Raw genomic sequence first — 22,498 nt, 5'->3', positions numbered from 1 at the left:
GGCATAGATTTGTACCACCCGGTCTGCGTATTTTCGCCCAGTTTACAACTTAACCTGGCACAAATACAATCATAATCAACACCAATATTATGAGAGAACCTTAAAGGGCCTTTTAAAGACAAAATACAACCTTGTTCAATTGAATAGCAACTAGACTTTGGTATAACTCGCACAGCTCCATTCCAATCACAGGCGTTTTTTCAACCGAAGCAATGCAACAAATGTCAGAAATCTTCAAATTTAGCGCTGCAGTGAAGTGATATCGGCAGGAGTGGTATATATATAGGCTGGCACTAAAACGTAGTTATGAGTGTGTTAACTGCACGTTAGAATTCAAATGATAAGATCAATGGAGGATACAATCGCGCAATCATGTTACTTGGCGGTGACTTAAGTCGTTGGGCGTCAATCGTACAAACAAGATCCTGAACTGTCATAGTGAAATCGCCGCCGGAAAGGGGGCGGGGATTCGCCATTGCTTCAAACGTTTAACTTATATATCGAATATTCCTTTGAAGTTTGCGATAAAACTGGTATCATTGTTGTCGGGACAAGGCAGACTTTTTAATGAACCAAACATGAATTTTATCTTCATAGCCTTTAAGGGAGCTTGCAAACTACCGCGCTTTTTTTTTCTTTAGGGGAGGGGGGTGGGGGGAGGAGGCGGAAAACAACCTTAGCCCCCCCTCCCCCCGAACAAAAATCCTGGCTACGCGCCTGCCTTTCAGTGAGAGCAACCCAAACAACAAGTGAAACGCTGTTTTCGACAGCGGGTGCCATTGTAACCTGCAGAAGGAAGCACCTCCTTCCCCAGCATGTGGAAGAACTAGTTTTTCTCCATGAGAATTTCTGAATGTTGTTTTATTAACTGTACCTTTTACTTGCATGTAGATCTGTGATATATTTTTATTGAAACGTCATCAAACAAGTTCCTGTTTTTTTTTGTGGTGTAAACTTTTAACTAGTAGATATGAGTGCCTTCTTCACTGCATGTGGAGCTGATTGATGGTAGGGCTTAACTCGCCGACGCAACGCAGGCGGTGAGGTGCTTCATAGTGGAGGGCTCTGGATTAATTTTGACCACCTAGGGGTCTTTGACGTACACCGAAATCTCGGGCACGGGCGTTTTTGCTTTTCGCCTCCATCAGAAAAGCGGCTGTCGCGGCCGGGAATGAAACCCGCGAGCTTAGCAGCACAACGCCTTAGCCACTGTGCAACCGCGGCGGGTGCATGTGGAGCTGCTAGTCTATATGCCAATGTTTTTTTTTTTTTTGCTTAAAATATGTAGCCAAATTTTCAGATTTTTTTTTGTTCTGTGTTGTAACCTTGAAACTAGTCACAGGGAACGTCTTCTTCACTGCGTGTGGAGCTGCTAGTCTTTAAAGGAGCCATGAACAGAAAATACAACTTCGTTTAATTTGAAAGAACTAGGATTCAGTATCTCACTCAGCTCCATTACAGCCACAAAAGATGTTTTTTTAACGAAAAAAGCAAGTAGTATTTAAAAACTTTCAAATTTTGCGCCACGGTGACGTGTTATGAGCAAGAATGACGTCATACGGGCCAACAATAAAACATAATTTTCAGTGCGTTAACTGCACGTTAGCATTCAAGTTATGCGGTCAAATGGAACTAGAGGCCCCATTACAGACGTCCAGTCATGTGTTGTCGCGACAGGTCAGTTAGGCGGCCGCCAATCGCACAAACAAGGTTCCGTGACGTCATAGAAAAGTTGCGGGAAATTGGATAGGGGGTCGCGACTGCTTCACACTTTTTTAATATCTCCATTATTTGTTCGAAGATTGCGATGATATTGGTATCATTGTTATTGGGACTAAGCAGTATTTCTAATAAACCCAACTTGTATTTTGTCTTCATGGCTCCTTTAAGCCATTATTATTTTACTTGAAATACGTTATCAAATGATTTTCTGTGATGTTTTATGCATGTATGTGTTGTAGGTTGTTTACCTGTGTAGAAGGAAGCATGCTCCTTCTACGACTTGTCTGTATATAGAAATCTTTTTTATCATGTTATCACAGGATTCTCTGTGATGCCTTTGTATGTTCTAACCTCACAAATAAAAAATTTTGCATAGAACAACTTCAACTGTTGTTTTGTTCTTCGGACACCTGACAACTATTCGAATTCATCTTCGCAGCGCACAAATGACAGGACAAAGAGGAGGAAAACACTGGACAAGCGCTGAAGATGAATCCTGCCTTTCCTCCCCTTTGTCCTGTCATTTGTGCGCTGCGAAGATGAATCTGTACCAACTAGCCCGGTTTTCTACGCGACTACCCGAATTCGCTTCGAAAATATTCGACCCCAGGCCTATTTGCTTCGAATTCGCTTCGAACTAAAATAACACTATTCGCACAAGCCTAATATTTTGTCATTGCAAGAGGCACAATTTTGCCAAATGGTCAGGTGTCCACCACAAAAAAAATGTTCCATTGTGGGTAGTAGCCTGGAAGAGAATGCAGCCAATATTCCACACCCCCTGTGTTTGTGTTGCCCCTCTTCTAAATTTGCTTTAATATTGTGGAAATTGATGAAATGATTTTATGCTGCTTTATACTGCCTAAAATAGTTTTCAAGCAACGTTTTACTATTTCCTGCAACTAATTTGGATTATTAACCTGACGTTGTCATATTGGGCATATTATTGGCATTTTGCATAAGTGGCACTCTGAAGCCTCTTAAATGTATACCCACTAGCCCCCTTCCCCTATCATCAGTCGCTGTTGACTTCCCTTACCCATGGCCTTCCATGTATCAAAAGGAAAGAATGGTTCATTAAAAATTTTTTCAGCAAGAGTTCACTGGTTCTCTGTAAAATATTAGCTAACTTAAGCATTTACCTTTGCCCTGCCTTGTGGTCTAAAAAAGTCTCCTTACACAAAAATGTGTCCATCGGGTGTTTCATTTGGGTGCGTGTCTGTGTATACTCAGATTAGTGTGTTTACCTCATCGCAGGAAGGTTAACCCTCCGTCATTGGATCAGCCTACCTGGATTTCCAGCACTTCAAACGTCATCAAGACTCGGCCACTTTGAATAGGTTTTCACTGTAATGCACATGTTTTGATATATTTTCGGTGATCCCTAACTTATTTTTTATGATCATTCTTTTTAGTTCTTGCAGTTGACTTTTTTTGCTATAACATTGAAAGGCTGAAAGGCATTCAGTATCTAGTCATTTTTTATAAGCATGTTTTAATTGCTATGGCAGCCAAATAGAACGGGTTGTTTCTAATTTTTGCCTTTTATGCATATCAAGTTTTTTTTTACTCCCACATCTTTTGGCCACCTTTTATTCTATTTTGACTTGTCATGTGTATTTTGAATAATAAAATTCCTAGTCTTGCAAAAGTTGCTCAGTGTGCTTATTGCTGCATTTAAGGTGTGTCTAGACGCTTTAGCTCAGTCAGATTTGTCAGGCCACACGAAATGCAGTAAAATGTCGTTATGCTGTCCCATCTATACAATATCAAAGTTGTTTTAGATGAAATAAGTTATATATGTGCACTCTTATTCTGATAACCACATTTCTATATACCCCTGGGCGTAAAACAGGAAGAGAGCTATAAGAGTCGTCTTGATGACATCTTAATAAGATGATAGCAAGATGGCTACAATGCCGCTGGCGTAAACTGCTGTGAGAGGTTTTCCTTTATGTCTCCACAATTACTAGAAAACATCTTCACAAGACATTATGTCTCTATCTGGCATGCTTAGAAGTCTTCTCGTAGATTGCTATTCAAAATTTTTGAGAATGTCGTCAAAACGGAGAATAAACGTTTTGTTGCTTTCAATCCAGATAGCTATGAGGTGTTTAGTATTCGTCCTGTAAACGTCTTGTTGGAATTTTTAGCAGTCTCTGAGATATCATCAAGAATATCTTGCAAGACTTGTAGCTCAGGCATAGCGTCGCGTTAGCCGAGCTACAGGATGGCTATCTCCAGTCTTGGCAATGTCTATAAAAATCTTCAGGTGTTGCGTAGACATCTTGGAGGTCTTGCCCAGATGTCGTATAGAAGTGTGGTAGCTGTCCTAATGTGCAGATCAAGATGTCTTGGACAGCTACACAAGATAAGTTTGGGAATTCTACAAGACGTGCTTGCGTTCACTGGGAAGTGAACTGCGAGCTCAGAAACTTATCTGAGCTATTCGAAGCGGGCGTTTTGGGAGCGGGTTGAAACGGGAAGGGTGTTTTGGGAACGGGTTGAAACAGAAAGCGGCCAAACGGGAAGGGCGTTTTGGGAACGGGCGTACACGGGACGGGCCAAACGGGAAGGGCGTTTCGGGAATGGGTTCAAGCGGGGCGGGTTCAAACGGGAATGGGTTGTTTCGGGCTACACCCGTTCTGATAGGGAGAGCATTCCGATCTAACGTGAACATCCCGGAATAATCTTCTTGCATCTACAATGTTCTCGATGCGAATCGACGGTTCCAGAACCACGCGCACCGAAAGATAAAAAGCCGCCCGCATCTTCCCACGGGGGGAACTCGAGTAAATGCGTCGCATCTACTCGAGTCAAGCAAAGCGTCACGTCAAGCGAAAGCCAAGCAAAGACGCCCTTGACTGAATTCCGAACGCGCGCTCCGCCGCTTATATACGTTGAGGGGACTGCGTAAGCCGGTCCCAGTCGACGACGTTGGCGTACTTGTAAAGCGGCGTGGACTCTAGGTGTTTGAGCCAACCGCGGATGTTGCTTGGCCGGAGAACGGCACACCGGTTATATGCGCAGCGTGCCCGAAGGAGAGGAAACCGCGGAAGAGAGAGTACTACACATGCGCCGGCCCAAGCGCGTCTGCCGCGGCTATGACGCAACGTGCCGCGGCTATGACGCAACACAATCCAACACACTCCACTTTAATCCAATCCAATCCAAATCCAATCCAAGCCAAGCCAAGACAATCCAATCTAAGCCAATCCAATCGAATCCAATCCAATGCCCCTCGCGAGAGAGTGTTCGAATCCAATCCAATGCCCCTCGCGAGAGAGTGTTCGCTTTCGCCTCGACTAGACGCGCATGCGCAGTGAGCGTGCGGACTACGGACGCCAACGCGGGTGACATCGTGAGTTACTGAAATGCTCTGCATTTAAAAGCCTGCAGAGCAGACGCTGGGACATTCGATTCTGCGACGCTCGCTGACGCAAGTCACTTTGTTGACCGCTGCTTCGCCGCCTCTGTATTCTTTTGAGTTGTTAGGGGAGCACAAGTTCGCTCCAATAAACTTGTTTCTCCTGCAAGACAACTGCGTCGTCCTTGGCTTCGTGACAATATTTAAGCGCTTTTTAAATGCAGAGCATTTCAGTAACTCACGATGTCACCCGCGTTGACGTCCGTCGTAGTCCGCACCGTCGTTGTCCGCACCCCTCCCCCTACACAATATAAAAAAAATGCTATCCGGCGCCTGGTTTCGATCCCTCGACCCTGCGGGCGGAATGCAATGTACATGGTGCTCTACCCACTGCGCCACAAAGCCGACACAGAATGGGAGGCTACGAACGCGCCTTATATCCTTGACTCATTCAAACTACGTCAAGAAGCTGCTGATACAACGCATTCACTACCACCAACTCCCCAAACACTAAACGTTAACGCAATACACCCACCCCTATGCGACGCATTTACTCGAGTCCCCCTCGCGGGGAGATGGGACCGCCAAAAACAACGCGTTGTGGACTGCGCAGTAAGGTGCCGGCACGTGCGAGAACCGCTCGCGCTGTTTGTGCATGTGGAGACATTGGCAAATTGTACAAAATGATTTTGTTGTTGGGACGTTTTTAAAAATACGACTAGGAAATGTTTGATTCTAAGACATTTCGTAGCCAACAACAGGCCAACAACCAGCAACTAGCCTTTCCTGACAACAAGTCAGAATGGCAGATTTTGTATCCCAGGTAAAGGCAGTAAAAGTAATCTGTCTAGATTGCGTACTTCCTCGCTGTTGAAAAAAGCAACACTATATGATTTTGGGTTTGCTTCAGACCTATTCCCACTCCCCCATTTCCCGAGATACATATCCATACGGGCCATCGACCAAAAACGGCAGGGCAAATAGCTTACTAGCAAAACCGGGGCGTCGCATCGATTCGCACACATGGCACGTGCCTATATGCCCGTGTTTTTTTTTTTTCTCTCGTTTTAAAAAGATGTACCGTATTAATCACGACCCCCCCCCCCCTACTCCTTATGCACATATGCCACCCTCTATACACTGGGCGCACCGGCCCCGTAGAATGTGTAGTTACACATACTGCACAATGCATCAATGCCGCCACTACTACCACAACCTCAATCGATGCCGATGGATAAATAGCTATTATTCTGGCCGCCACTTCCCGCCCTGAAAAAATCGCAATAATAGAACAGTGACTCTACAACTGTTGCCGTAGTTTGCATCATGGCGGGGTTACCAAGCTATATAATCTTTTCTTCATGCGGAGCAGGTGACAAAGAACTTCATTTTAAAAAAGAATTTCTTTTCACTATCTGTAAACGCATTTAAAATGTGTTAAGACGCCTGCAATATTCAGGCTTTAAGGAACCGCCTGGAACTGTGTTTGAAACTCGCGCGAACACATTCGTGCGGAACTATTGCAGCACACTTGAAAATGGGGTGGCGGTGAAAACTTTGTTTATTGAAGTGGTTCTTTCTAACGATAAATCGCATATATGATTATTGTAGGGTTTAATGCGCCGACACAACGCAGGCGATGAGGCGCGCCGTAGTGCAGGGCTCCGGATTAATTTTGACCACCTGGGGATCTTTAACGTGCGCCGAAATCTCGAACACACCGGCATTTTTGCTTTTCGCCTCCATTAGAAAAGCGGCCGCCACGGCCGGGAATCGAACCCGCGACCTTGTGCTCAGCAGCACAACGCCTTAGCCACTGAGCCACCGCGGCGGGTAAATCGCACATCTTTGGCAACCGCTACTGAAGACAAACTACAGCCACACCGCCCTGCCCCATATTGCCTCATCTCTCTTCCACTACAACTGCTTACAGTGCGACATTCCACTTTCAACTTACAAGTACTACACTCCTGTTCCCACTATCTTTGTACTTTTTGTTATCTTGACATCTTTTCATGTCACCTTGTATATTCCGCATGAACAACAACAACAAAAAAACTTATCTATCCCTCTTCCTCTTCCTCCCTCTCTTTCTTTATATCTCTCCCCCTCTCTCTCCCTTGCTCCCTCTTTCCCTCCTCTCTCTCTCTTTCTCTCACACGCACGCACGTACGTACGCACGCTCATGGGTGCACATAGCTGCATATTCACGCGAGCACGCACCCACGAAAACGCGTACGCCGAAAATAAAAATACTCGATAAGAGCTAGTCGCCGCACAACTACGCTCGTGCGCTGCCTGTGGTGTGCGCGCTTGAACATACCACCCACCTCCGAGCATGGCAGGGTCTTGTATTGTTGAACGGAAATTGATTACGGCCCCCTGCTCTTAGACACGCTCAAAGTGCTATGCTCCCCGTGTTTGGCGATGAAGTCCTTGAGACAAAAGGGAAATTGCGGGCCTTCCCGTACAGCGCTTCCCACCGCTTTGTCATTTTCTCGATGTCCCTCCTGACTTTCAAATTTGCATGCCCACCCAATTTGTCCCGGGGAGGCATTACAAGACGGGATGGTCTTTGTTTCGCCAGGAAGGATCCGTATTACGGAAGGACCTTTCTCTTCCGAGCGCCGCTTTCTGTTTTGCCCGTACGCCACAACCGGGTGTATACGAGCTCTAGACGCATCCTTGAAATTTGCTCCTCCTCATTTACTTACTGCTGATTAACGAGAAAAAAACGACAATTAATTTCAGTGCTTCACGCCAAAGACACGCTGTCAAGGAATGAGCAGAATGCATTTTTTTCTTGTTCCGTACCATGAATGCCAATTTACTCGCACCAAATTAACCCAAAGAGGCTTTCCCACAGAAAAAAAATTATGGTCTCCATGAAGACACTCGTGAAGTTCGAGCATGAATTCTCATTGTTAAAGAACCCCCCGCCGCGGTGGCTCAGTGGCTGAGGCGTTGTGCTGCTGAGCAGGAGGACGCGGGGCCGCTTCTCTGATGGAGGCGAAAAGCAAAAACGCCCGTGTGTTCCAGATTTCGGCGCACGTTAAAGATCCCCAGGTGGTCAGAATTTTTCCGGAGCCCTCCACTATGGCGCGCCTCATCGCCAGCGTTGCGTCGGTGTGTTAAACCCTACAATCAATCAATCAATCAATCAATCAATCAATCAATCAATCAATCAATCAATCAATCAATCAATATTAAAGAAGAAAATTCTTATCGCGTAGGGTTTATGGCTTCCGCCTCAGAAGCATCGAGACCCAGAACTTTCTATTTGCAAAACCGTTTTGTTTGTTCTGGATCTGTCCTCGGCTGCGCATGCGCCAGGATACGAGCGACCTGCACACGAATATTGACACACGGTGATGATATCCCCGGTATATTCACACTATTACTTGCTCTTGCTGTAAAAGAACCAGCTAGAGGCATTCGCCCACATTAGAGGATGGCCGTGAGCACATTTGGAAAACTATCGCCGCCGCCGCTTCATTTGAATACGAATGGCGCGCTAGCGAGATCTAAGAAAAGCAGCGAATTCGACCATCCGCGAACGCTCGTGCGCTTAATGTATGCGTCGCTGGAGAGGCACACGGGCCGCGAGCGCTCTTCTCACGTCTTCAACGCAGTTCGACCTTGCTCTTTAAAGGGTGCAGGCGAGAGCATCTCCCCAACTCTTTAGACTCTTCCATTCCCTTCGTTAGTAGCGTGCTGGCGCCGCATTCGTGTCATCCGTCTTCCTGCCTGATAGCTTTTTTTGTTTGTTTTGTAGCTGCTTCCGTATACAGCTCCGCCGCCCAGCAGATGCTCCAGGAAGCGTGCAGGCGCATAGGTGATGTTGCGTGATCCGCCGCTTCTGGCGTTGAGTGGAGGTGCTGAGCGGCCCGACTGGCGTGAGGAGTGTGATGTTTTCGTGTGCCTTCACCCTTTCACATGTTTACGCCTGTTCGAAAAGCTCGAGTGAGCGTCACCCCTTTTCTTTGGAGCGAACACCGCATTTGCGTGCTAACCCCTTGGCCTCCGCTGCCGCCCACTTCGTATGATCCCCTCTGTTCGGCCTGCTTTATTATACCAAAGTCCTCGAGAAGCGGAGAGTGTGTAGGGCTTTTGCGTTTTCATCTATGCAAAAGCCTGTCGCTCCTTGTCTCTGTATAAGGGACTTGCTTGTCTCGTCGGATTTCTGCAAGCTGGTAGTTGCACGGACCCATAATAAGGCTACATTAATATTTTGACGTTCGCAAATTTTAATTATAGAAAATGCACTGCTAAATGACACGCGATACCTGCGTGCCATACTCGCAATGTCTTCGTGCCAAAAAAAAAGCGCAACAACCTCAACTTTACTACTGAAAGATTACGCAGTGTTTGACATTCAGAAAAAGTGACACCCGCATTGCGCACTACCGCATGCAAATCAAATGTACTGTCCAATTAAAATTTTGCGCTGTTAGTCAACATGAAAATGTAACTTCTTCAATAAATGAGGTTATTACATATTTCACAAGGTTTTAAAATGCTTTGCAACATACGTCCACTTTCTGCAAAAAAGCCCGCTTTACAAAAGAGTCCAGGGCCTTATCCACTGACGTGAAACCTTGGGAGGGGCAAAGCATGCAGTGTATAAGAGTTTTCGTGACACCTGGGTGTTTTTGCCAACGGAGATGAAACCGTCCGGGGGGAGGGGGGGGGGCGCTAGAGCTATAGGGCTTTTCTATATACGTCTCGTGTCTTTGAACCACAAAACGTTTCAGCGCGAGGCGTAAACGAGTGTCCCGGAGTTTTTTAGTACGCGTTACGAACTGTTCTCGCGCGAGGCGTAAACGAGTTTCCCGGTGTTTTAGTGCCGTGACTACATGGGGCGACGATTACGACGACGAAGACGACAGGAAACGCCAACAGCCCCAGCCCCTAACGCGTTTCGCCCCTAAAAGAAAAGAAAGGAACATAAGCCTTTAAAATGCTTCGCCACATACGCACACTTGCTGCACAAAATCCCGTTTTACAAAAAAAGAGAAGAAAGGAAATTATATTTGTGTAATCTTAGGTGCTATTTATCAGTATTTAAACGCAAAACGTTTTTTCAATAGCTTGGCGACAACACGCACCCAGCTGGCGTCTGTGTAAGGCATCATTCATACAGCCGTCACCCCGCCGTCATGGCATCGTGACGTTAAAAAATCGCGACAAAGAGAAATGGAGCAGTGTTCGGATATAAAATGATAGGAAAACGTCGTTTCGCATGCCCTAAAGTATATTTAAACTAAGGTATCATTCGCATGATACCTAGGTATCATTCCCAGGGCCGTTTTTTTTTTTCGCTCTGTCACCCTCACGTCACCGTCTTCCATCATGGGTGACGGTTTATCCAGCGACTTCTGCTCGAAAACGTTGTGCCGGTGACGGGAGCCCAGCCTCTACATGGGCGCTCCGTCAACGCGACGGAACCAGCCAATCAGAAAACTGGAATTTTTTTTTCTACTATCAGCGAAAAGAGAGCATACACTTGACAACGCGAACATACAAACCACAGCCCCCACGACCGACTCGCGTATCCACCGAGAAAATGCGAACCTTAGATTCTTCCCGCTGCCGCGAAGACCTCTGCGGCGCTGCTTCCAGCACTCCGAAGCGTTCGCACAGTTAGGTGCTTGTAAAAGCATGCGCAGTTTTCTGTGGCATCTGGACTGTGGCTTATTACTCTTCAGATTAATATATGCTAAACTGATCATTAGGCCGACGACGGTGTGCTAAGAGGGGGGCTTATGTTTTCCTCTAATTTTCGGTAAGAACACTACTTCGTCCAGCCTTCTTCACGGTTTTTTGCCGGGATGGTGCCGTGACGGCATGGTGTCGGTTGCGTAGATTTAAGGCACGCTCACACCAGCGTCGAACTTGCCGTGCCACCCTGCCGACGGCCGCCGGCGGCGTCGCGCGGCAGCCTTCACCCGCAGCGCGGTGCGACGCCACTGGCGGCCGTCGGCAGCGCGGCACGGCAAGTTCGACGCTGGTGTGCATGTACTAGCTTAAGACGTCCAATAAAGAGCCACCTGCCGAGCCACCTCTCCACAGGCACTGACGTCATCACCTGCCGCAGCAACGCTCGGCGCGCACTCAATTCCTATAGGATGCAACGTGTTCCATAGCGCACCTATAAAAAATAAAACGCATAGAAAAGCGCGCACAATAATAAATAAAACACAAGAAACAGTGCGCTAATTGCTGGTTGCGAAGCCTTCCATAGCACGTGTATAAGCAATAAAACACAAGACGTGAACGCCGACGCGGCATCTGCAAAGGAAGTAAGCCCTCACCCGCATTCTGAGTTGGCCCTCAGCTTCTGTGGACGCAGCAACATCACTGATTCTGTGAAAGGTAGTGCAGCGAGTCCGTTGTTGATGTTGTAGGCTCAGCGTCGACATCGGCAGAAGGCTCATTTGCGAACTTGGCGAAAGGGCAGACTGTCACGTTGTCTCAAAAGTGTGCTTACGCATCCTCTGCAACTTTTCTTGCTTTTCTAGCTCAATGAGTTGCAACGGGAACCACTTGTGCCGGGGACAACTTGATTCTAACTTTTCTGCATTTTTTGGTAACCGTGCGAAGTAAGCGTGCCGCTTCCTTTGCTGTCATGCCCTTGGAGTAATTTCTTACTGTCTGCCTTGAGTCACACAACACCGTGTGACAGTCGTGTTCCGAGATGACCAGGGCGATGGCCACCTCTTCCGCTTGTTCAGACTTCGTGCATCTCACGCTAGCGGCCGTCCGCAAGACGCCGGTCGTGTCAACGACGGCTGCTGTGAAGCCGTTCTTCAGCTTGGTGTACTCAGCTGCGTCCACGTAGCGCGCGTGCCTGTCGTTGGCACGCAGGTCGATCAGGGCCTTGGCCCTCGCTGTCCTTCTTCCCTTGTTGTGCTCGGGGTTGATGTTCTTGGGTATTGGGCCCACCCGGATGTTGCGCCGGATCTCGTCGGGAGCGGGGAGATTCGTTTGCGTCCTGTCTGGGTATCCTATTCCTAGGTCTTCCAGTATCTGTCTCCCGGTCCTGTTGTAGACAGCCGCTCGAGCTGGGCGGCGCGTTGTGCCTCCGCTATTTCCTCGAGCGTGTTATGTATTCCCAGTTGCAGGAGGCGAGTGGTGCTCATGGTTTCGTACAGCCCCAGTGCTGTCTTGTACGCTCTGCGGATTAGAATGTTTATCTTGTCGCGCTCGTACTGTAACCACTTGTGGTAGGCGGCTACGTACGCGGCGTGGCTTATGACAAACGAGTGGACAAGCCTGATTAGGCTCTCCTCCCACATGCCGCCTCTTTTGGATGTTACTCGTTTGAGTAGTCTAATTTTTTTTTCTGGCGCGAGTTTGTACAGGCGGCGTTCCATTGCAAGACGGGTACAAGCCCGGGACTTCCGGTGCGATGCAAAAAGTTATTTAAACGTGTTTATATGCGAAACCCTGCATCTAAACAGACCTAAATGATTCTAAAACACTTCAATTAACGCAAAAAATGTGCAAAATTCAGCTAAGAGAACTATTTACAATAAAAACTATACGGGTTCTTGGCGAAACGTTGGCATTGCTAATACTTGAAAAACCCACGATTCTACGTTTAGTCTACTGCGGCAGGGTGTCGGGGGCTTATAGCATCAGCATAAAAGAATAGAAGGAGCGTTCTAAGGGAAGCATGAGATGATGTCGGGTACGCACAGGAAATGCCAGGCATGTAACCACAAGAGGACGGAATGGCTTACGTGCAATGAACGACACGTGCATCCAAGACAAAGTCATTGACTTGGCGGAAAAGGTGGCAACAGCTTACGACATACAGGCTGTTTCCGCTACTGCCGCAGTGCTTTCGTTATAACCAGCAATAAGATGGTTTAGCACGCTTATCATGCTCCCTGTTAAAAATAGCGCGGGCTCGGCGTACTACGGGGGACTGACATTATCTTTTTTTTTTCGTGGGTAACCTAATTTACAGTTTCAAACGCGCATTTCCATTTCAATCGTGCTATTTCACTGGGTGGAGGCCCTACGAACATCCTCCTGCTCACCAGTATAATAAATGTTTGTCTCTCTCTCTCTCCAACAAAAGTAACATCTTGAGAAAATTGGGCATATTTCACTTCCTTATCTCCGAATGCATCACGTGAATTCTAGTTACCCCCTACGCTGATCCTGTGGAGTTAGGCTCATTGTTTACATCTTTGGCCTTGAGTGCAGTCTCAGCATTGTTCTAGGACCCCCAGCTCTCATGATACTAGGCCCTCAGTGCTGGCCCACTCACTCTGAGCGGGAGCATTTTCTTTCTTTTTCACGTTCTAAGGCCGCCATGACTTTTTGCCACGTCTGCTGCTGTTCCCACGCCGCATTAAGCATGCGCTTTCTTCAGGCCTCGCAAACATCGGTCGCCGACCGTTTAACAGAGCACCTCAGCTTCATTTTGGCGTAAGAGCGGCGTACAAAGGATCAAGAACGCAGAGTTGGAAAGACAGAGCCGGCATGGGGATTAAGAGCGCCGTTAATCATTCCACTGAGAGCCCGGTGCCAGATACATCTTGCACAGTGACGGGTAGGCATCGAAGAATTGGCCTTGTTGCTCTCCGCTTGGAAGTTTTTTTCGGGGCGTTCGAGAAGCAACAGCACGGTGTACCGTACTTCAAACACAGCGCACGTACAGTCATGGGCGGATCCAGGTTTTTTCTGAGAGGGGTGTCAGCCTCCATCAGTGACGATCATTATTTATGATGATTATGAGGAGAAGGAGTCTTTTTTATTCACCGATATTTCGGAAAAGCAAAAATTCAAGAAACAGAAAAAATCGTCAACCAGACTTTTCCTACGATATGAGGGGTCATCGTCTTGAGGGCATATATTCAGAAATTAAGGGAGGGGTCAAGACACCCGGACCCCCCCTCTGGATCCGCCAATGGGTACAGTTCTGGGAACTTGGGGTTCAGTCGCTTTACCACTTGCTGACTGTCTGAGTTTTCTCGCGGGTGCAACGGTGGCAGCACTCTCTGTTGTACGGCGTGACGCATTGTTTCCAGGTTTTGCCCAATCCTGTTCGAATCCTATCATGATTGTTATAAAGCACTCGTTTAATGTACGTAGAATGGAAAGCAAACGTGAAGAACGCAAATCAAGGAATATAGGTAGTAGTTAATGTTTTTTCTGTTCTTGCTAATATCGCTATGCCCGAAAAAATGACGAAAATATGGCCGTTTGTCTTGAGTGTGAGTTTTTAGAGTCAAAGTTATTGGTTTTTTTCTAAATCCTGCTCGACTAATTATCTGAATTTACGTTAGTTTAACGATTCGAAGTGGAACATTCACGAAATCTGCATTATTGTGGAAATGCAGGGCGTTATACGGATTGCCATTTTCCGTAATTGCTTATCATTTTTCTTGTTTTTTAGTTTTTCAAGAATTCGCTCGACCAATTCTGTCAATTTACGTTATTATAACGATTACATTTGGACTTTCCCGAAATCTGCATTACTGGGGAATTCAGGGCGTTACACGGTTCACCAGTTTTCGTAATTATTTTATATTTTCTTATTTTTTAGTTTTTCAAAATTTTCTACGACCAGTTATAGCGATTACAGGTGGAACTTCCGCGATATCTGCATTTTTGTGAAAATGCAAGGTGTTGCATGGTCTTGGCTGGGGGTTTACGGGGCCAAGAATGGTACGCATTAATAATTGGCGGCGAATCTGCTGGCTTCGCTGCAAAGGTGGTCAAAATCTGCCCCTTCCCGTAACTGACTCTCCTCTCTCTCCCCTTCTCCTCTCCTCTCACGCTGTGCCCCTCCTGTTTCGCTCCTCACATAAAAAACGGAATGGAGGTTTGCTGAAGTCAATTCCATTTTCTTGCGTTCACACTGCTGACGGGACCTCTGCTGGGACATTTCGATACTGGCGGACTTCGGGGGGGGGCACTGATTTGAATTTGAGGCTGGAAGCCAGCCGTTATTCGTACCTTTTTGGTTAAAATGTTGTTTTAGATATGGAGCTCCCTCCCTTGTCTTCCGCCGACCGCACTCTACTGCGCATGCGCGTCTCTTCAGCCCCGTCAGCGTTTGGCCTGACGTCAGCGTAGTCGACTATAAATAAAAGAAATAGTTAGGCGGCGCCCGGTTTCGATCTTACGACTCTCTGGCCGCAACGGGAGGTACGTGGCTCTCTTCCCACCGCGCTACAAACCGAGACGGGAGCATGTGCTACGAACGCGCCTTATGTCCTTGACTCATTCAAACTACGTCAAGAAGCTACTGATACAACGAAGGCACGCGAAGCTGAACGTCAACGGAAACGACGAACTGAAAACTAATGGGAACTTCAGTCGACCCCATGGCTGCTTCGCATACTACTCAGGGTTCCCCTACGGGAAGATGGTGTAAATTTTTTAACGCGTTCTTTTATTTGCTATTGCTAAATTAAGCTCACACCTATTTTTAATTTAAAAAACTACTAGGAACAGTTACGTAATTCTGTATTGCGGCATATGCTTCATCTGTTATTTGATGTTGAACACTGTTGGGAAGAATGAAGTATGCTACCAGATTTAATAGTTTAGAACAATTCTGCATGTATATGCCTGTTGTTCAAGAATTCCTTTAACTTGTGTCCGGGCGGCTGCACTGGGGGACCGCCAGACAGACAGACAGGCCGACAGACAGACAGACACATTTTTGCCGTGAAGGGTGGGGATATGCCCTTCGCATTCAGAGCTGCCCCCTTTAGTGAAACCAATAACAGCAACGACAAAAAATTACAGGGTGCCCACAGAATGCACTTCCTCTTGTTTGGTAAATACTAAGGAAATTCCAGCTAAAGAATTGGTGCAGCCAGCCCCAGTGGCGCAATGCTGAAGAAGCAGGCGGTCCCCCACTACCCTGGCCTCGCTTCCATGACCCAAAAGAGCACCGCCGAGAAATGAATCAGACTCGCAGAAAGTACTAACGCGACGTCAGAGATCAGAGAACCACCCTGCCCTACCCCAGAAAATTCGCCCGCCCTGACGCTGTCTTCATTTTACGAGCACAAACCGGCACGCTACCAACACAACACATACAGCACTACATAGACGGGCTTCCAGGCACACCAAAATGCTCACACTGCGACCAATACGCCAACAATGAAACGCCCTCTGGACATGCCCAAACTTACAAAGCACCCTGAGATCTTCCCTGCAACCAATTCCTGCCACAAAGCGCCCTACTTGCTGGGAGGCATGGGTCACACCCCCTAAGGAGCTTGAAGAGCTCTATTGGACCACGCTGGCGCAGCACGTTAAAAACACGCCTGGAATATAGACAGCCAGGGGTATAGCCTGGACTATTGTCCCTATAACCCAACCAAGAAGCCGAGCAGTCCTTTGGATGGACACCGGTTTCAAAATAAAAGTTGCTCTCTCTCTCTCTCTCTCTCTCTCTCTCTCTCTCTCTCTCTCTCTCTCTCTCTCTCTCACTTCGTCGCGGGCTGTTGCACCGCACATTTATTTACGAACCTGCCGCTGAAAGTTCTCCACGGCAGGCCCGGATCGTTTTGTCCGGAGGCTTTCACATCTCTCCCAACGAGGACCGCGTAAGCACGCCCTAGTACCCGCGGCCAGGTCCAGAGCCAACGCCCCCTCTACGAACCCACAGGAAATGCGGTGCGCCCGGAATGCGATGATAGCTCAGTCGGATAGACGCCGGTTTTATAACGCGAGGGGCTCAGGTTTGATTCCGCCCACGGGAAGCGTTCTTTTTAATAGCGGAGCTGTTGTTACCGCCGCTACACTCGAGCAACGTCGCCTGTGTAATCTTTGCCTAACGCGTGAGCGAAAAATGGCCAAACAGCCACTCTCCTGTTGCCCTCTCTTACCCTTTCCCGGTCCGTAGCCTTCCTACGTGCTTTCATGTCCGCCAGCCAGCGCCGCCTCTCGGAAACTATGCAAAATAGTTGACAGTTATTCTAGTGTACCCCAGGCGGCGCTCCCACGCCTTCGAGGCAAGCTGACAGACACACGCTGTAGAAGTGGGTGCAGTGTTCGCGACTCGCGAGCAGTGACGTAAAGCGGTACGTCCGCCGGCGCGCGCCACATACCGGATGAGTGCATGAACTAAGCGTCCATACCGCTCCCGTTGGAAAGCGAGCGACGCGTTAGGCAATATTTAAACAGGCGGCGTTGACTCCAGAGAAGCTTGCGCATGCGCTCAGTATCGTAGGAGAGCCCTTCGCGCGGGAGCTCGCCTCATCGTGCGCATGCGCTGAGTATCGTACAAGAGATCTCACGCGCAGCGTCTTCGCAGTCCTCGGCGTGGCCCGACCGCGATCCGAAAGGCAGCGCGTGCTACTCAAATTAACTGTGTGTCCGTCAATGCTCGCGTACGGTAGCTTCGCGGTTCAAGTCTTCCGCATGAGAGAAAGCTTCCGTAGATCTATTTGTTTTAAGTGCGAATGCACTTTATAAGCGACCCCAAACCTTCCACCGCCGGCGGCGGCGGCGGCGGCGTCCGCAGTCCTCCTCTCCCTAGCAACGGCGTGGAGCGGAGAGGAGTGTCGGTAGCAACGGCGCGGTGACGTCACTTCACCACGTGACCGCGCTCGCTCCGCCTCCTCGCCGTGGCTGCGCGGGTGCGCGCCGCTCCCCGCACCACTCCTCGCGCCGTGACGTCATGGTATGACGTCACAGCGAGCCTCCTCTCCCCAGCAGCTGCCGCGCACCTCTCTCTCCACCGTGACGTCACACTCTCTCCTCTCCCCCTCGCTCGGCTGCAGCTGCCGTGCGCCGCTGTCCCTCTCCCCTTGCGCTCGCCTCCTCTCTCAGCCACCTGGCTCGGCGCGCTCGGCGCGGCGTACCCCCCTATATATGCAGCGATAAACTGCCAGACCTCCGTGGGTCGGCTTGCGCGCGCTCACGGGCGAATGCCAACGGATTTTAACTTTACTCCCCCTCATAGCATCACCCCGTGCATTCGCACTTAACCATGTTCACCCTCGGGGAAATGCTTGGGAGTTTTTTCGATTGGCTGCACATGTTATTGTTTCCCGCCGCTGATAACCCCGTAGTCGTCGGGCCTTTGGGGTGGCCCAGTGGCCAGGTTTCCGGCTTCACTGCCTAGAAGTCCCGGATTTGATTTTTTTTTAGGCTTCAAGGTTTTTTGGTGCGACGGACGGACAAAGCTCGGCGTAAACATCTCTGCTGTTAAAGCGAAATCATGGCTTCTGATCTGAATGGCTGCTTGCAGCTAATCAAATAATGCAACCGGACTTGTCTATCACGGCAAGGCGACGGCGAATAAGTAATTTCATAACGACGTTTTTTTATTTTATTTTTTTGTATTTGGTCGGCAAGGGTGCTCCTCCAGGATTCTGCAACCTATGCGATTCTCAATCAACCCCCTCACCTCGTTCTCAGTAGCTTATCGTCAAGTCCTAAGCCAAAAACCTTTTATTAACTTGGCCCTTTACGAAACGCCCTTGACTGATAAAAAATAGAAAAGTTCTACTTTCCAACAGCAACAAGTGAGGGAGAGAAAACTTTAATAAATACTCAAGATGTGAGCCCCACAATGGGCGGGGCTTGCTAATTCAGATGGAGTAAACATAGAGAGGCGAAACGTTAGGGACGTTTTGTAGTATCTCATACCACGTCATGTCGCCTTCATTATTGGTCATGTAACATGCCTATTCTGTAAGTAGTCAAAGAGCCAGGTGTGTATGCGCCCTCACAGCCCTACAAGGTTAATTCGGGGTGGCGGTGTCAACCTAGCTTTTCTTTTTTTACATTTTGGTGACCTAAGATAGAACAAACAATGCAATTAATTAACGAAGAGAGTGGCAAAGGATGAGAGTGATCGCCCACCCGTCTCACTCAAATCCGCCACTGAAGCGGCTACCGCTACAATTCGGTGCTCCAAACTTTACATTCGGGCGCCACTTATTACACTACCAGCGCATTGTTTCATGACCATTAAGGAGCCATGTCCAGCCATTTCTATTCCCTAATGACCCTACGAGCATGTCAAGCACCGCATCCAAGCAATGCGGCCGTTCGCCCACTGGTGTCGTAACCAGTTCTTCACCATCTTTCAGTAAAAGCTACGTGCCTAGCGCGCATTCGCGTGCACCGCTCATGCCTGAGAGACTGGCGGAACAAACAGGACACTATCAATGAGGCGACTCAGGCACCCCGCATTCCAGAAATTTCTCGCGCGCGTACCGTCCCACGTTGGCGGAGGCGCGAGCAGTTGCTACCATCGTGCGAACGGCCAACTATTCCAGCTCTTCGTCTGTTCTTGAACCGAATGGATCTCACAGCCGGACAGCGAAGGCATGAAGCTTAGCTTCCAGGCACTGCCAACCGCAGTGTTGTGTCACTTTGGAGGGAGTGTGCTCTTTTGATAACTTTGTTCGGACACTTTGGTGGACACGGGTTCAGAGTGACCTCATCCTTCTCCCTCGCTGCCCCCTGCTCTGCCCGCTTCGTTGCACTTACCGTTACACGTGCGTCAACTCGCTACCTTCCTCTTCCCGTTTCTACCCCTCTTTTCTGGTCTTCCTTTACCGCTCATAAAAAGCGAGTCAGGTTTTTAATTGCGCTCTGCTACGGCCCTCCGAGAATCGTGGTCCATTACTGCGAGTTCCACTGCGGCGAGTAATTCCCCTGGTTGCCTGGGGAATTATTTGTGATTCCTGGCCTCTTTCTCTCCGCTTCTCCCTCTCACCTTGTTCATATATCTGCACTGGCTACCCACAATGACCGCGCAGAACACGCCGCATCCAAAAATAGCTGGGGACGTCTTCATCATCTCGCCGCGCGATTACGTACGCCGGTTGCCGGGTTTGTCCTCCTCCTCTCTCTTTCCTATTTCACAGCTGTAACCTTGGCAACGCTCCCTGACAAGTATTTCTGTTCCCACGCTACATTCATTACGCCCCTACACACGTAACGTGTACAAATAGCGACAACCACGCTGAGGAAACGCAGGTTAAAGTCGTAAATGGGTCCAAAGGTGTTACTTGTACTGACACACTGCACCGCTATTTTTCCTAAGAGGAAGCTATTACCTACGGAAATGGGGGGCTGCTACGTGATTTCTGGAAGCCAGGGTCAAAAGGGCGTCTCGTAGCGTCCTTCAACTCCCCCGAGCTTCCGTTCCCGCTGACATGATGTAGCGTTTTACATCGTGTACATGAGTCGTGGGCACAGCTACTTCCCATGTTTGTATAAAATCTAGGATGGGAGACGCAGCAGTGAGGCGTTCGTGGCTTGTACAACCCGCCGAATACGTGGAAACCGGATGGGAATATCGCGTACACGACACGTCACTCTGCTTGTGTTCAACATTCCCATGCGTCATCCTTATTTGCTTGGACCAGGGATGACTCAACGTGGGCTGAAGCTCCGGAAATAAACACGTACCAGTCATGTTATGCAGACTTGTTTTGCCAAACGAGACTACCGATCCCTGAGGGCAAATGGCTTGACCCGTTGGTTTATTATATGCTTCGAATCCACTCAGCCACGTCCGGATGGATCGCTTACGTTTCTATCCGGATTTTAATCGGGTTAGTGTGTTCAACCTTCACGTCTTAGGGCGATCCGATGCTTCAAGTGACACAACCACCAATTCAGTCCTGAGTCTAATAAATAGCTGTGGAAGACATGCAACAGTGCTGACAAAGATTACTGAGCTGAAAGAGGAAATTGAAAGTTTAAATTTAAATCAAAACAACAAACGTTACCGCTACAAAATGAAAAGGCAAAACAAAGCGGAGTATATGTCATAATTATGAAGCGAACTGAAAGAGAAATAAACATAAGGCTTATTTTAGTACCTCAACTGTCATGCTGATGGAGAAGCTTCTTCCTGTCCAGGTTGCGCCCAGAAATTGAAGCGGTGTCAAAAAACGCCTTGAGCAGTGGAAGTTTTCTAGCGGAAATAGAAATACCAAGAAAACCATGCCGCCGTAATAAAACATTCAACAGGACGTATCCGCACGTAAAGAGGAAGCGAATGACTGCCCTCCTACTGACGCGTGCATTACAATTCGTATTTCAAGTAATGTACGAAGATGGGTGCTCTTCTGTTTCTGTTTTCGTAGTCGGAATTCCGGTCCCATGAGTTCTTCCGGTTCCTGTGATTACACTTGGAATTTTCTGCATTCTGATTTCCTTTTGCGTCCGTGTTCCTCTTACCTATGCACTCCTTCATCGTATTACATTTCTTTTTATAGTTTTATCCTGCACGTGCAGCCCTTGGCCCCAGGTAATGTGGTTTGATGTTGAAGACACGGTCGTGCGGGCTGAGGGGATCTTGCCGGGGAATAAAGAATAGAAACGAGGGACGACGAAGTGCCGGAAAGGCAAAAGCCGAGAGCGCTGACATCCCGACGAGCGAGGGCAGCAACGTGCGCTACTAGCTCCCAGCACAGTTGCCGGAAGAACGAAACCTTGATTATTTTCTATTCGTAAGCATAGGAGGCCTTAGCCCGCTAAATGTGTTCGTCAGAGCGCACCGCTACAGAGGGGGAGTGTGACGTCAGTGGAGGAGCGCCGGCGCGTGGAATGGACGCACGCCATGCGCAAAAAGATGACATCTCGTACAGGATTGGCTTTGTTTAATTTAAAAGAACTAGCCTTTGGCAACCCACTCAGCTACATCCCAGCCACGAAAGACGTTTTTTAAGTCACAAAAACATTAAAAAGTATTGAAAAACAAACTTTTGCGTCACAGTGGCGTTACATGGTTAGAAGTGGCGCAAACACCTCAGCATTCTGAGGTGTTTGCGCCATGACCATGACACGCAGCGACCAAGTGTTAAACGACCACATTTAGGGTAACCCCCCAAGGTAACAGGCATTAGAGGTAACAGGTAACACAGTAACAGGTGTTATACGAGGAGCCTTTGTTAATCAGCGCTCTCAAATCAAAACGAAGCACAATTCCCAAGAATATTGGCGATGAACACATGCCCGTTAGCGTTGTTCTCTTGGCAATGAATTAGTCCGCGAGCTGTTTGAGCTGTCATTGCGATCAACCCTCGCCTCGTACCAATCAAATGAACCCTCAATCTCTCGGAACAACTGCAGCCTTTCAGATTCTTCACAGATGGTGGCTTCGTGTTCCGTCCCATCGTGCTAATAAAGTAGCTTGTAGAATCTGCGGTCGTTTTAACCCGGAAACTTGATCTGCTCCTCGCCCCTCTCCCCGTTTTTCCTCGTCCTTCATCGTCCTTTTCTGTGCCACCGCACCTAATGGACAACCTATGTGGTCGTGCACGGCGCGGGAACCTATTACTTCGAAGAACAGGCCAACTTGGCCTCAACTTCGCCTCGACAGCGGTCGTAAAGTGGCCGTCAGGTGGACTTCCGTGCCTTCATTGACCGCCACGGAAAGAGAGTACCCGCACGATCTACTCG

Source organism: Haemaphysalis longicornis, unplaced genomic scaffold (genome assembly GCF_048455015.1).
Source record: "Haemaphysalis longicornis isolate Haplotype H1 unplaced genomic scaffold, Haemaphysalis longicornis Haplotype H1 scaffold_8, whole genome shotgun sequence".
Taxonomy (NCBI): Eukaryota; Metazoa; Arthropoda; class Arachnida; order Ixodida; family Ixodidae; genus Haemaphysalis; species Haemaphysalis longicornis.
Note: the sequence above shows the minus strand (reverse complement) of the source record.